At 36.7% G+C, this 13,451-nt stretch overlaps 1 long non-coding RNA gene across 1 annotated transcript; it reads right to left on the reverse strand.

Annotated features, from left to right (window-relative positions):
- Window positions 1–1,938: 1,938 nt before the first annotated feature.
- Window positions 1,939–3,481, reverse strand: LOC138352656 (uncharacterized). Its single transcript, XR_011222863.1, has 3 exons — window positions 3,116–3,481; window positions 2,821–2,988; window positions 1,939–2,709 (listed from the first exon to the last, which is right to left on the reverse strand). It is a non-coding gene; the product is annotated as an uncharacterized lncRNA (long non-coding RNA).
- Window positions 3,482–13,451: the final 9,970 nt, after the last annotated feature.

A 13,451-nucleotide genomic window follows, 5' to 3' on the forward strand; every position in this document is an offset into this window, starting at 1 on the left:
AGTTATCAAGCTCCAGCGCTTGTCCCCCACCTTAGTTCGTTTATACAAGATCGTTAGTAACAGTCCAATTTCCCTGAAATTTTTACCCTCTGTATTTCAGACACCGTAAATAAAATCAAGTCAGTTATCGAGCTCCAGCTCTCGTCTCCGCCTTAGTTCTCCTTCATATCTTTGTAAATAACCCATCATTTTCCCTAAAATTAAAAGCAGACATACTTCAAAGTTAGTAAATAAGATCATGGCAGTTACTGAGCTCCAGCTCTCGTCCCCCGCCCTCTTCCACCCTCAAGTCTTTGTAAATAAACCATCAATTTCCCCGAAATTTTTTACCCTCTGTATTTCAGACATAGTAAATATGAAGTAAACAATTATAAAACTCTAGCTCTTGTCCTTTGTCCAAGCTCACTTTTGTAAATTCATTACTCTCAGTCCAAATCACCCAACTACATTTTCAGACATAGTAAATAAAAACCAGTTCAGTTATCAAGTTACAACTCTTGTTCCCCAGCTTAGTTCATTTGTGCAAGTTCTTTATTTTCCAACTAAATCACCCTGAGATTTAAGATCACCTTATTTTCTAACGTAGTAAAATTAATCTGGACATTAGCCTTAGATCATCAGACATAAATATATTCGATCAAGTCCGTCTCCAGCTTATCTCTTATCCGAGTATACACATAACCCCAACCTGTTTAATTATCTTTCACCCCCTCCCACCTTCCTCCATCTCATCCAAGTCTCATAAATTTAAATGTAGCTGTTAATTTGCGTTCTTTCCCGTTCATAGCATATTCTCTGTAAGTTCAGATCTGTACTTAGTCTTACATATTCTCTACTTCTTTCCCATTTTATACATGACTTAAACAACTATTACCGTCTCCTCTATCTTATTTAAACATAAGTCATATGTAAATATACCCGACTCTTTCCATCCATTACAAGTCCTAGCTTGTTCACCACCCAACTCACTACGCTATTTCTACTCTACATGTTATAGCATGTTTTCCGCTCATCTTGGTACCAACCCTTACAATCTCTCTCTCATTCCTTTACATGTCTCAGCATGTCTCAGCATGTTCGCCTCGCATCTTACTACGCTGTCTACTTTACATGTTGTAGCGTGTATTACTGTGTCCCATATCTTATTTAAACATGAGTCATATGTAAATATACCCGACTCCTTCCATCCATTACAAGTCCTAGCTTGTTCACCGCCCAACTCACTACACTGTCTACTTTACACGTTGTAGCATGTTTTCCGCACATCTTGATACCATCCCTTACAATCTCTCAATCCTTTACACATCCCAACTTTCAACCCTTTCTTACAATTTTCCTCCATCCCTCCGCTACATGTTCTTACCCGTTCATTACAGTCCACTACATATTCTCTAATCATCTCTGTACTAATTCTCAAAACTAGTTGTTTCTGTCATTTTAGTAAGTAAGTAAGTAGATCATCGTTACTAACAACAACAACAACAACAACAGTAACATTACTAATTCACAGTAAGTTACTACTGAGCATTTAGCAGTTATCCATTTTCAAATAAGGTCAATATAAATCATTCTAAGACATCTTCGTACAATTAAAGATACTTGCCTGTGCACTAAGTCATTACTTACAGTAGCATCTTAAGGCATTGTTTTCGTAACTCAGTTTTATTAAACATACACCTTCATTAGTCAAAGGAAAACTTTTCAAGACATTGTATTCAATATTCCCGTTAAACTTACTACATCATGTCATTATTCGGTTTCATAATTAAGTACTTGTTTCAGTCCTCCAATGTAATAAGCAAATTATTCTATTAAGGATAAAGAAATCTTATTTAGAAGAGACATTAAGTTTATTACAACATTTAACGCATACAAGTGTTTTTAGTAGTTTTACAAGTGTTCAAGAAAATCATATACAGTTATTCTTAGTAGTTATACAGGTATTCATAAGTGTTCAAGAAGCAAACATATACAGTTATTCTTAGTAGTTATACAAGTGTTCAAGAAAATCATATACAAGTGTTCAAGAAGCAATTGGATTTATTATATATAAAATATTTCCTCTACAAATTGGACAGCATTTCAGAGCTAAAAGACAACCACTGCATGTCACCATATGTTTACATGGTAGTATTACAATATTTATATTTTTATCCATACAAACTCTGCATAAAATATCTTCTTCCCAAGATTGTTCTATACAGTCCTTGTTTTCAACAGTGTTAGTACAAGTCTCCGGTAAAGTTTTCAATCCCAGATCTTCAAGCGTAGCTTCTTGTTCCTCTTTATCATCAACTGCCTCATAAATTAAGTCCCGTACCCGTAAATAAATATCTGTACCCTCTTGCATATACCTCAACACGATTTCTAGACATCTACTTTGTATAATAAAAGGTAACAAATCTCTGGATTCCTTAAGATACTCACTTAAAGCATATCTTATACTCTCCACAGGTAATAATTTTTGATGAATCAGATGTTTGAACTTATCCATACCCTCCATTAAGATATTAATTAAATCATTGTCTATAGGTTTTATAGGTAATGGCATTGTCAATCTAGCATTCTTAACAAATTCCTTGCCCCTTGCAAGAATAATGTAAGCACATTCTGGACTACATCTCGCATGTAAAGTCCAAGGATCATCTTCTGGTCTCCAATTTCGTATTCCACAGGCGCAGTGATAGCAGCAGACGTGGTCACTTATACCTGAAAACCATAAAACAATCCAGCATTATCTCGTTACTATCTTTTAACTAATATTCATTATTTCTTTACTTATAACTCTATTAAGTTAAAAATAGTTAAAACACTTCATACCACAGTAAAAAAAAAAACCAGCTTCTGCCAGCTCATGAGAAGTTTGCTTGACGCTTCCAGGCCATGTCATATCAAATGTCTCTAGGCGAGATTTATAAGTTACCAATCCTGGATTCAGCGATTTCCTAAATTTTATCAATCCCAGATCTTCCTTAGGAGGAGCACCACCTAAAAAATATAACGTAGTTACGTAAATTATTCTTTAGAAGAATAAGAAGTATCTATTTAAGCAATCAAGTTTTGTACAGAGTATATAAGACTGGTATAAGAATACATCATAAGAATATATACTTACTACTACCACTTATTTTCTTATTTCCCAGTTCTATTTTATGGGAAACAAATTCCAGTCCATATTTGAAAGCTATCTCAGACACCTCTAAAGAAACATTGTCACTCCTCTTGCCTCTAATAAAGGCACAGTCTTGATTAATGATCTTATGACGTCTTCTGGGGGTATCACCAACAATCCATGCACCTACTATACAATAACAAAATGCACACAAACAGTAATCACTATTGCGAAGGTAATAGAACCCATCTTCAACTAAGTCAATAGGGTTTAACCACTTAATGGGCCAATCCACAAATGTTTGTAGTCTAACTCCTGCACATTTAAGGCTTTCTATACTGTAAAACTTCCTGGCACACAAAGGATCCATCGTGTGAAGGCAGCACTAACTATTAGAGTAGGATAAGCAAGTATATATATCCCTAAAATAAGTATCGTACATCGCTACATATTTAACAGTTTCCTCATTTATAATAGGCAGTAATCTCCTCTAAATACTTCTCTATTAAAAATCCTTAAAGTTTCATAATTAAATAAAGCTCTTATATAAATACTTAGTAAACTACTTTCATTATTTATTAGACTTATTAGAAAAAATACATCACTTTGGCAATCTCGCTAAAGTATACTGTTACGTCATTATTCGTAGCTGCCGTACATAATGATAGATATATATATATATATAATTTAGTAGTAAATTCTTATTTAATCTAATTAAAATATATGCTTAAAGCATCTATATCCTAAAATGAAATATACTATTAGTTATAATGTCATATATAATATCACTCTAAGGTAACAAAAATCCTTATTAATATATTCAAATAAGTGGTAACTTTTACATTTCCCCCAATATAAGAGCGCGGACCTCACATTAGGGATATTATTACGACTATCTGGATCGTATCTACTACCTTACGAGGAAGAAAATTCACCATGGATACTGTTCTGACAACTTGTCAGGGTTATTTAACCGACGATTCATTTTGTAATAGTGAAACCTGTATTGTGTACGGAGTGAACTGTATATCCTGTGTTCCCAGAGGAATGGCCCTAGACTTAGCCAAGAAATATTCTCATGCTGACGCTTATAATGTTCGCCGACCCTTGTACAGTCTTAAGAGATGTATCCCTGAAGATCGTCCAGTACCAGGAACAATTCATATCTCTAAAGGAGAAAATCTTCCGTATATTGTTGCTATAGCCACTCAATACGGTATTGGATTACCTATAGAAAGTAATAACATTGCTCAGGGAATTATAGAAAACTCAAAAGACAGAAACATGCTCTCTGGATTAAACGAAGATACATCCATTAATCGTCTCGTCTACTTCAAGAATGGTATGAAAGATTTATTTAACTTTATCAAGGGCTCTCCTCAAATTATGAGAGTTATAATACCAACAGGAATTGGGATTACATGTGTTCGAAGAGATAAAGTTTGGGAAAATACTTATCTTCCTGTTATTGAAGATATGTATAAACAGTTAAAACCCTACGGAGTGGAAGTTAAATTACTGTTTAACGAGGAGATTATGCAGAGGAAGAGCAAGTAACACTTGGCAACCTTTTGTGTGCGCAGTGTTTCTACGCGCAGCCTAAAGATGTATATATGCTTCCCCGGAGTGATCTCTTACGGTGTCCTCCTCTTCTTGGATGTCAGAATCTACTTCAAGCTTGGATATTCAAGGCTATGGAGATCAAGACTATTATTGGAGACTTTGCCTCCCTGTCCGTCTACAATAATCACGACTGTTTATTGTACGATCTTGATGCTACGAGTGTACAAATGTGTAAAATTGTGCAAGGATTGTGGGATCGTTACCCATATGCGAGATTACATCGTGAAAACTTTCCTTACAAAAACAGGGCTGTTGTATCTTATCGCAGTAACCCTGGCAGTATACATATTGGAGAACCACCTGAATTTAACAACAGGATGGATGAAGATCCCCCTCTACCCCTTATTATTGGTTTAGTGACTCAGTTTGCTAGTAGACCTGCAACTTTACCAGCATATGAAAATCCTCCGTGTGAAGTACGAAGTTTAGATGAACATTTTTACGATGGACTTGAAAAAGATACAGAATATCAGAGATGGCGCTGGTTTGAAAATGCTCTGAAGGAAGCCCTTGTTTTCATTCTTAAAAGATGTGTTAAGAGAATTATTATTCCATATGGGTTTGGCATGTCAAGTTATTTGGACAACTGCGCAGTATGGGAAAGTAAATATTTGCCTATACTTGAGAAAATAGGACAAAAACTACGAAAACGAGGTATTGTACTCTTCATAGTACGTCCCGAAAACATCGTTCCTCCTCAGTCATCCACCCACGGCATCTTTGAAAATAAGATTCCATACATTGCTGTTCTTCAAAATGGATCCACAACTAATGCTACTGATGCTGCTAGGACACCTGAAGATGATGCTACGCCTGCTACCGCTGATGCTAGTTCACCTTCTATCAACACTAAGTTGTCTGATACAATTAATTCAACACCTGTTAATGTTACTACGTCTGTTGATACTAATGTTACAATGTGTGTTAGTAGTAGTTTTACAAATTTAGAAGAGAAGATGGATTGGGAATAATAATGTCTGTAAATAATTTATACTTTGTACATTTTTACAAATTAAATACATTGTACATTTTTACACATTAAATACATTGTACATTTTTACACATTAAATAACAAAATAGAAACTCGTGTGTTTATTTTCTCCCTTTTTTAATGTCTAAATGTCAACTCTACTTTTCTGAGTATATAGGAAGAGGTACGAAACTTTTTCTGTCTTACTTCAAGATGGATTGTTCTATGTACATGCAAGTGAAGCTTAAGCGTTTGAATAAGTGTATTATAGATGCTGATTTTACTAGTGATGAAATTCTAAAACCTGGAGACTGTCTTGTCTACGATTCTCATAATTTATCTGGTGGATTTGCACAACTGTTATGGGAAAAATATCCTTACAGTAAAGTTTCCGAGTGTGAAGTGGTACAGAATAATATAACTCCTGGTGGTATAGTACTTGCTTTATCTCCAGAACCAGAAATAAAACCTCATATTATAGGACTTCAATACAGTAGCTCTAATGAAGATCTAGGATTACAGAAAGATATTATTAAACGTTGGAGTTTTAAATCTGCAATAAGACAAATTTGTTGTCAGGCAAGAAATAATAATTTAATCCAGCGTATAATTATTCCATATGGTATTGGGTTTAATGACGGAATAGGATGGAGTAAAGAAGAACAAGAAGAATGGGAGACACACTATTTTCCAGGACTAGCCCATTTAGCTTATGTTTTAAAGAATAATAAAAAAGAATTATTAATGGTTCGTATACCTCTTGGAGAAGATGTTACGGGGACTGGGAGAGAGAAGAAACAAGTAGAGGAGGGATCTAATAAACGGAAGAGAATATCATAGTTAAAACTAGTAGATCTAAAATAATACATATAACTAATTTGGAAACTACAGCTAAGAGAGAGGGGCGGAGCGTAACAATCTCCGATGTGATAAGCTAGGTCGGGATATATCTTGCCATAAACTCCCCATCTCGGTCCAGCAGTGACAAGACATACTCGGATCGATGGCTGCTGTATACAGTAAGTGATTATTGTATGATGTACTTACAGTACTCGTTATATTTGTTGTGATATAATTTTGCTTATTATTGAATATCTTTTAGTTTTGAAATATTATGATTATTTAATAGTCCCTGTGTTAAATATTGTATTTTTCTTTGTTTAAAGATCTACCCCATGTGATGGATGTGAAGAGTCTACCAGGGTTTGGAAGCATGCCTGATCTTGTGTCAGAAACTATATGGCAAAGTCCAGCTTCGACTGTTTTGTGGAAGAATATGCCCCTGGCGGAAAAACAGACTTATAAAGTGATGACACATACTGATAAATGTACGCATGAGAACATTGTTCCAGCTCTAGCAAAGTTTATTAGCAAAAGTGAAAATGTTTTAATGATACTGATCGGTCATGATTTTATAAAGTTGAAAGAAGAACTTCCAATGATAAAATGTGATATAGTCTTATTTAGCTTTAAAGAGAGTGTTACAGATGTACTCAAGAAACATGAGAATTGTCAAGTGTTGTTGCTGACGAAAACTCCTAGTAAGGCCGAGATGAAGAAAATTTCTTTGTTATTTAAAGGCGATAAAATAATTTGCACTTTTAGACCTAAACCCCGTTTTAAATACATATTTCCAGAATTTGAAGAAGTACCTATAGGATGTAACTTAAAGGATAAATTTTTTATAAGAAAATTTGTGGATGAAATTGGTTCTCCAAATGCTGCAAACTGGTTTATTAATAAGTTGAGTTCTGAAGAACGAGAAGTGTATACTATAATGAGCCAGGATGAACTGCAACAGCAGGTAAATAGTAAGACTGTGAAAGAGCTTAGTATTATTCACCCTAAAACAGAAGAAGATGAACATTGGAGTTTAATTGATCATATGGAGGAGAGCTTTCCATCTTTTCCGTTAAATTTAATAAAGATGAGACCAGAAATAGGATATCATACCCCCCAAAAGATAGAAATAGAGGCAGTGATGAGATTTATAGGACAGGATCCTGTACTTGGTGTTTTCTCTGGTATGGCCTTTATTGAAAATCTTATTAGGATAAGACACACTAATGTGGTACGAGCTACAGATAATTACTCGAATATGGGTGAGAGTAAGTGGATGGAGGTTGAACAAATGGATGCTGTAGAAGCAGTTAGGACTTATTGTAATGACAGAGAAGTACTTCTAATGTCCTGGCCTGAATTGATTCGTGATGATAATGTTTATAGCGATGCTTTCTATGTTTTAAAGGAATTTAAGGGACAAAAACTAATCTATTTTGGAGAAGGGGAAGGGGGATGCTGTGCATGTGATGGATTTTTTAACTTGCTGGATAGTGAGTTTCATTGTGTGAAATCAAATACATGTTTTACTTATAATTCTTTTATAAATTCAAATGTTTATTTCTATATAAGACTATAGTGTTTATGATTTCTTGAACACTTGTATAACTACTAAGAATAACTGTATATGATTTTCTTGAACACTTGTAAAACTACTAAAAACACTTGTATGCGTTAAATGTTGTAATAAACTTAATGTCTCTTCTAAATAAGATTTCTTTATCCTTAATAGAATAATTTGCTTATTACATTGGAGGACTGAAACAAGTACTTAATTATGAAACCGAATAATGACATGATGTAGTAAGTTTAACGGGAATATTGAATACAATGTCTTGAAAAGTTTTCCTTTGACTAATGAAGGTGTATGTTTAATAAAACTGAGTTACGAAAACAATGCCTTAAGATGCTACTGTAAGTAATGACTTAGTGCACAGGCAAGTATCTTTAATTGTACGAAGATGTCTTAGAATGATTTATATTGACCTTATTTGAAAATGGATAACTGCTAAATGCTCAGTAGTAACTTACTGTGAATTAGTAATGTTACTGTTGTTGTTGTTGTTGTTGTTAGTAACGATGATCTACTTACTTACTTACTAAAATGACAGAAACAACTAGTTTTGAGAATTAGTACAGAGATGATTAGAGAATATGTAGTGGACTGTAATGAACGGGTAAGAACATGTAGCGGAGGGATGGAGGAAAATTGTAAGAAAGGGTTGAAAGTTGGGATGTGTAAAGGATTGAGAGATTGTAAGGGATGGTATCAAGATGTGCGGAAAACATGCTACAACGTGTAAAGTAGACAGTGTAGTGAGTTGGGCGGTGAACAAGCTAGGACTTGTAATGGATGGAAGGAGTCGGGTATATTTACATATGACTCATGTTTAAATAAGATATGGGACACAGTAATACACGCTACAACATGTAAAGTAGACAGCGTAGTAAGATGCGAGGCGAACATGCTGAGACATGCTGAGACATGTAAAGGAATGAGAGAGAGATTGTAAGGGTTGGTACCAAGATGAGCGGAAAACATGCTATAACATGTAGAGTAGAAATAGCGTAGTGAGTTGGGTGGTGAACAAGCTAGGACTTGTAATGGATGGAAAGAGTCGGGTATATTTACATATGACTTATGTTTAAATAAGATAGAGGAGACGGTAATAGTTGTTTAAGTCATGTATAAAATGGGAAAGAAGTAGAGAATATGTAAGACTAAGTACAGATCTGAACTTACAGAGAATATGCTATGAACGGGAAAGAACGCAAATTAACAGCTACATTTAAATTTATGAGACTTGGATGAGATGGAGGAAGGTGGGAGGGGGTGAAAGATAATTAAACAGGTTGGGGTTATGTGTATACTCGGATAAGAGATAAGCTGGAGACGGACTTGATCGAATATATTTATGTCTGATGATCTAAGGCTAATGTCCAGATTAATTTTACTACGTTAGAAAATAAGGTGATCTTAAATCTCAGGGTGATTTAGTTGGAAAATAAAGAACTTGCACAAATGAACTAAGCTGGGGAACAAGAGTTGTAACTTGATAACTGAACTGGTTTTTATTTACTATGTCTGAAAATGTAGTTGGGTGATTTGGACTGAGAGTAATGAATTTACAAAAGTGAGCTTGGACAAAGGACAAGAGCTAGAGTTTTATAATTGTTTACTTCATATTTACTATGTCTGAAATACAGAGGGTAAAAAATTTCGGGGAAATTGATGGTTTATTTACAAAGACTTGAGGGTGGAAGAGGGCGGGGGACGAGAGCTGGAGCTCAGTAACTGCCATGATCTTATTTACTAACTTTGAAGTCTGTCTGCTTTTAATTTTTGGGAAAATGATGGGTTATTTACAAAGATATGAAGGAGAACTAAGGCGGAGACGAGAGCTGGAGCTCGATAACTGACTTGATTTTATTTACGGTGTCTGAAATACAGAGGGTAAAAATTTCAGGGAAATTGGACTGTTACTAACGATCTTGTATAAACGAACTAAGGTGGGGGACAAGCGCTGGAGCTTGATAACTGTTTTGATCTTATTTACGGAACCTGAAATACAGAGGGTAAAAATTTCAGGGAAATTGGACTGTTACTAACGAAGATACGAGAGAGAGCTAAGGCGGAGGACAAGCGCTGGAGCTTGGTAACTGTTTTGATCTTATTTACGGAACCTGAAATACAGAGGGTAAAAATTTCAGGGAAATTGGACTGTTACTAACGAAGATACGAGAGAGAGCTAAGGCGGAGGACAAGCGCTGGAGCTCAGTAACTGACTTGATCTTATTTATGGTGTCTGAAATACAGAGGGTGAAAATTTCAGGGAAATTGGTCTGATACTAACGAAGATACGAGAGAGAGCAAAGGCGGAGGACAAGCGCTGGAGCTTGGTAACTGTTTTGATCTTATTTATGGTGCCTGAAATACAGAGGGTGAAAATTTCAGGGAAATTGGTCTGATACTAACGAAGATACGAGAGAGAGCTAAGGCGGAGGACAAGCGCTGGAGCTTGGTAACTAAATTACTGTATTGAACTACGTTTGAAATATGATTATTTTTAAATTTTAGAGGGATTGGAATGATAGTATTCATTATATGACAGGGGACTAAGGTGGGGGAACGTGAGCTAGAACTTGCTTACTAACATGATTTATTTGTGTAAAACTGACTTGCTTAATGAAAAGGAGAAAACATACGATGTTGGAAAATAGTTGAACTGAACTGAATGAAAGGAGAGAGAGAGAGAGAGAGGAGGGACGGTCCAGATATTACGGATAAGATAAGATAAGATTAAGAGCCGACTGGCTGGCTGGGCGCAAAGTAAATAAAGGCGACGCGACAGATTGCGAGGTAAGGGGGGAGGGAGGGGGGTGTGATGTACGAGACTTGAAAACCCTGACTTACACAGGTGATTTTCTAAATTTATATGAATAACTAAGGCTTACATAGACGATTTTGTAAGTTGAAAACATGTAAAATATGTCCGTAGAGTTCTCCTGGAAGCCCTAAAGTGCTACACACGTTATTTGAATTTCTCCCATAAGGCTTTAACAAACTTCTAAGTCTCGGAAATTATTTTTCTCATAAGAAATCCTTACTTCTAAAATCTGCGACTGACAAAATTTACCTGAAAACCCCCAAGCGCTATACACGATTTTCTAAATTTACCTGAAACCCTTGGGGCGCACAGGGGATATTCTAAATTTACCTGAAACCCTTGGGGCGCACAGGCACTTTTTTTCCCAGAAAAAAAAAAGGGCCGCTGGCTCTTACAGTCCACAGGGGTCCTCTCTCCAAAAAAAAAAAAAGGGCCGCTGGCTCTTCCTCCCTACTACTCTCTGGTAGGTTTGGATAGGTCACTTTAGCATAACAGTTTCCAGACATTGGGAACGCTGGCAAGAACGAGATGAACCTTCATGGTAACCTCATATCCTCGTAACCTCAACCTCGTAACAATGTATTCTGGACAACTAGAGAGGTTGTTATGATTTGTGTGACCAGGTGGACGTCTGTCCTGTGACTACTTATAAGAGGCGTCCACTCCCAAGTAACTGAATGTCAACCTGTATGGTTACTGAAACGTCCAGTGGGAGCTCCAGGAGTGGACCTAAGCAAAATAATAAATATACTCTAACAATCACAAAGATCTTCATGTCATGTCGTTTAAGGTGTAATGATTAAATTATTAAAATAAATCATTAGTCCCCCTGGCATTACAGTAGTCATCTTGGCTTGAACGTTTTTTTTTCAAAAAAATTAATAAATCACAAATCCTTATGACATTTCTAAGGTAATAAATACTTCAAACTTCGTTAGAACAACAATACAATAAGTCATGACATCAATAACAAATTCTGCAAAGTCATTTACTTTAGTTTCTATTAAATACAAAGTATTCCTAAATCTTTCTGAGAGCGTCGTCGTCCCTATAGTTAACTAAACACAACCAGACCCTAGCCAGTCCTAAGACACTCTGCCCGTCGCTGACTGACCCGGCCACACACAATCTTCGGCAAGTTATATCGTGCTCTGGGCAATTCACAATTGTATTCGTGAAGTAATTTAGTAACCTCTTGCTCTGACCTAGTCGTATTTTAGATACTTTAATAACCTCTTGTTCTGTCCATGTCGATCGGACTTGGAGGGACAGAAATTTGTAAAGCAACACAAGTGACACTACGGACATTTTTCTCTTCATGTATCAGCAACGCTTGAAAATGCATCTGAAACGAATAAAGTCCCTTGCTTTACTGTAAAAGCTCCTTATGATGGGAATCTGATATTTGCTTTTTATAACTACACCGTCGGAACTCACCTCATCCATTACTCTTACCTATATTGGTGAATAAGCCCTTCACCTTGCTGCCCCTATCCACAGTGAACGCTGGTGTAGCTGTGCCAGTGCATCGGTAACCTGTACGCCCACAAAAGTCTTATATATTGTAAATCACAGCGGAAGATTGTACGACATGCAGATGTCAATTATTCCATCAAAGTAATCGCTGCCGGAGATCGCTGCCTGATCTCCGTCAGAAGAGAATCACACGCACTAATTTAGATTAGTTTTATGCTGCATATTTGAGCCAATTGTCATGAGACAGGAAAATTATTGATGTGAATTTCAAATGAAATGAATATCCAGTGAAAAGAGTACAGTGACCAGAGAAGGAGTTGGCTTTTTAAACAATAATAAAAAGAACACGTTGAATAGAGCACAAACCGCCCCACACCACTGACTGACCAAGGTACAGCTATACTAGATGAACTAACAAACAATAATGGTGGTTGTGGCTCTCACATTTGGACCAGAAACGCTGGCAAACAATGCAGGGAGGTATGGATCTCACAGACGGAGCAGAATCCCTAGCAAACAAGGAAGGAGGCACAATACCTCCCAGACGGAGCAGAAGCACTAACAAGGAAGGGGAGGCATAGTGCCTCATAGGTGCAGCAGAAACACTAACAAACAGGGAAGGGGGGGGGATACAGTACCACACAGACGGAACAAAACACTAACAAACAGGGAAAGGGGGGGAGGCACAGTACCACACAGACGGAGCAAAATACTAACAAACAGGGAAAGGGGGAAGCACAGTACCTTACAGATCGAGCAGAAGCACTAACAAATAAGGAAGGGGGGTGGGGCACAGTACCTCACAGACGGAGTAGAAACACTAGTAAACAAGGAAAGGGGGGCCACAGTACCTAACAGATGGAGTAGAAGCACTAATAAACAAGGAAAGGGGGGCCACAGTACCTCACAGACGGAGTAGAAGCACTAACAAACAAGGAAGGGAGGAACCACAGTACCTCACAGACGGAGTAGAAGCACTAATAAACAAGGAAAGGGGGGGCCACAGTACCTCACAGACGGAGCAGATGCACTAACAAACAAG

This window comes from Procambarus clarkii, chromosome 54, assembly GCF_040958095.1.
Source record: "Procambarus clarkii isolate CNS0578487 chromosome 54, FALCON_Pclarkii_2.0, whole genome shotgun sequence".
NCBI lineage: Eukaryota > Metazoa > Arthropoda > Malacostraca > Decapoda > Cambaridae > Procambarus > Procambarus clarkii.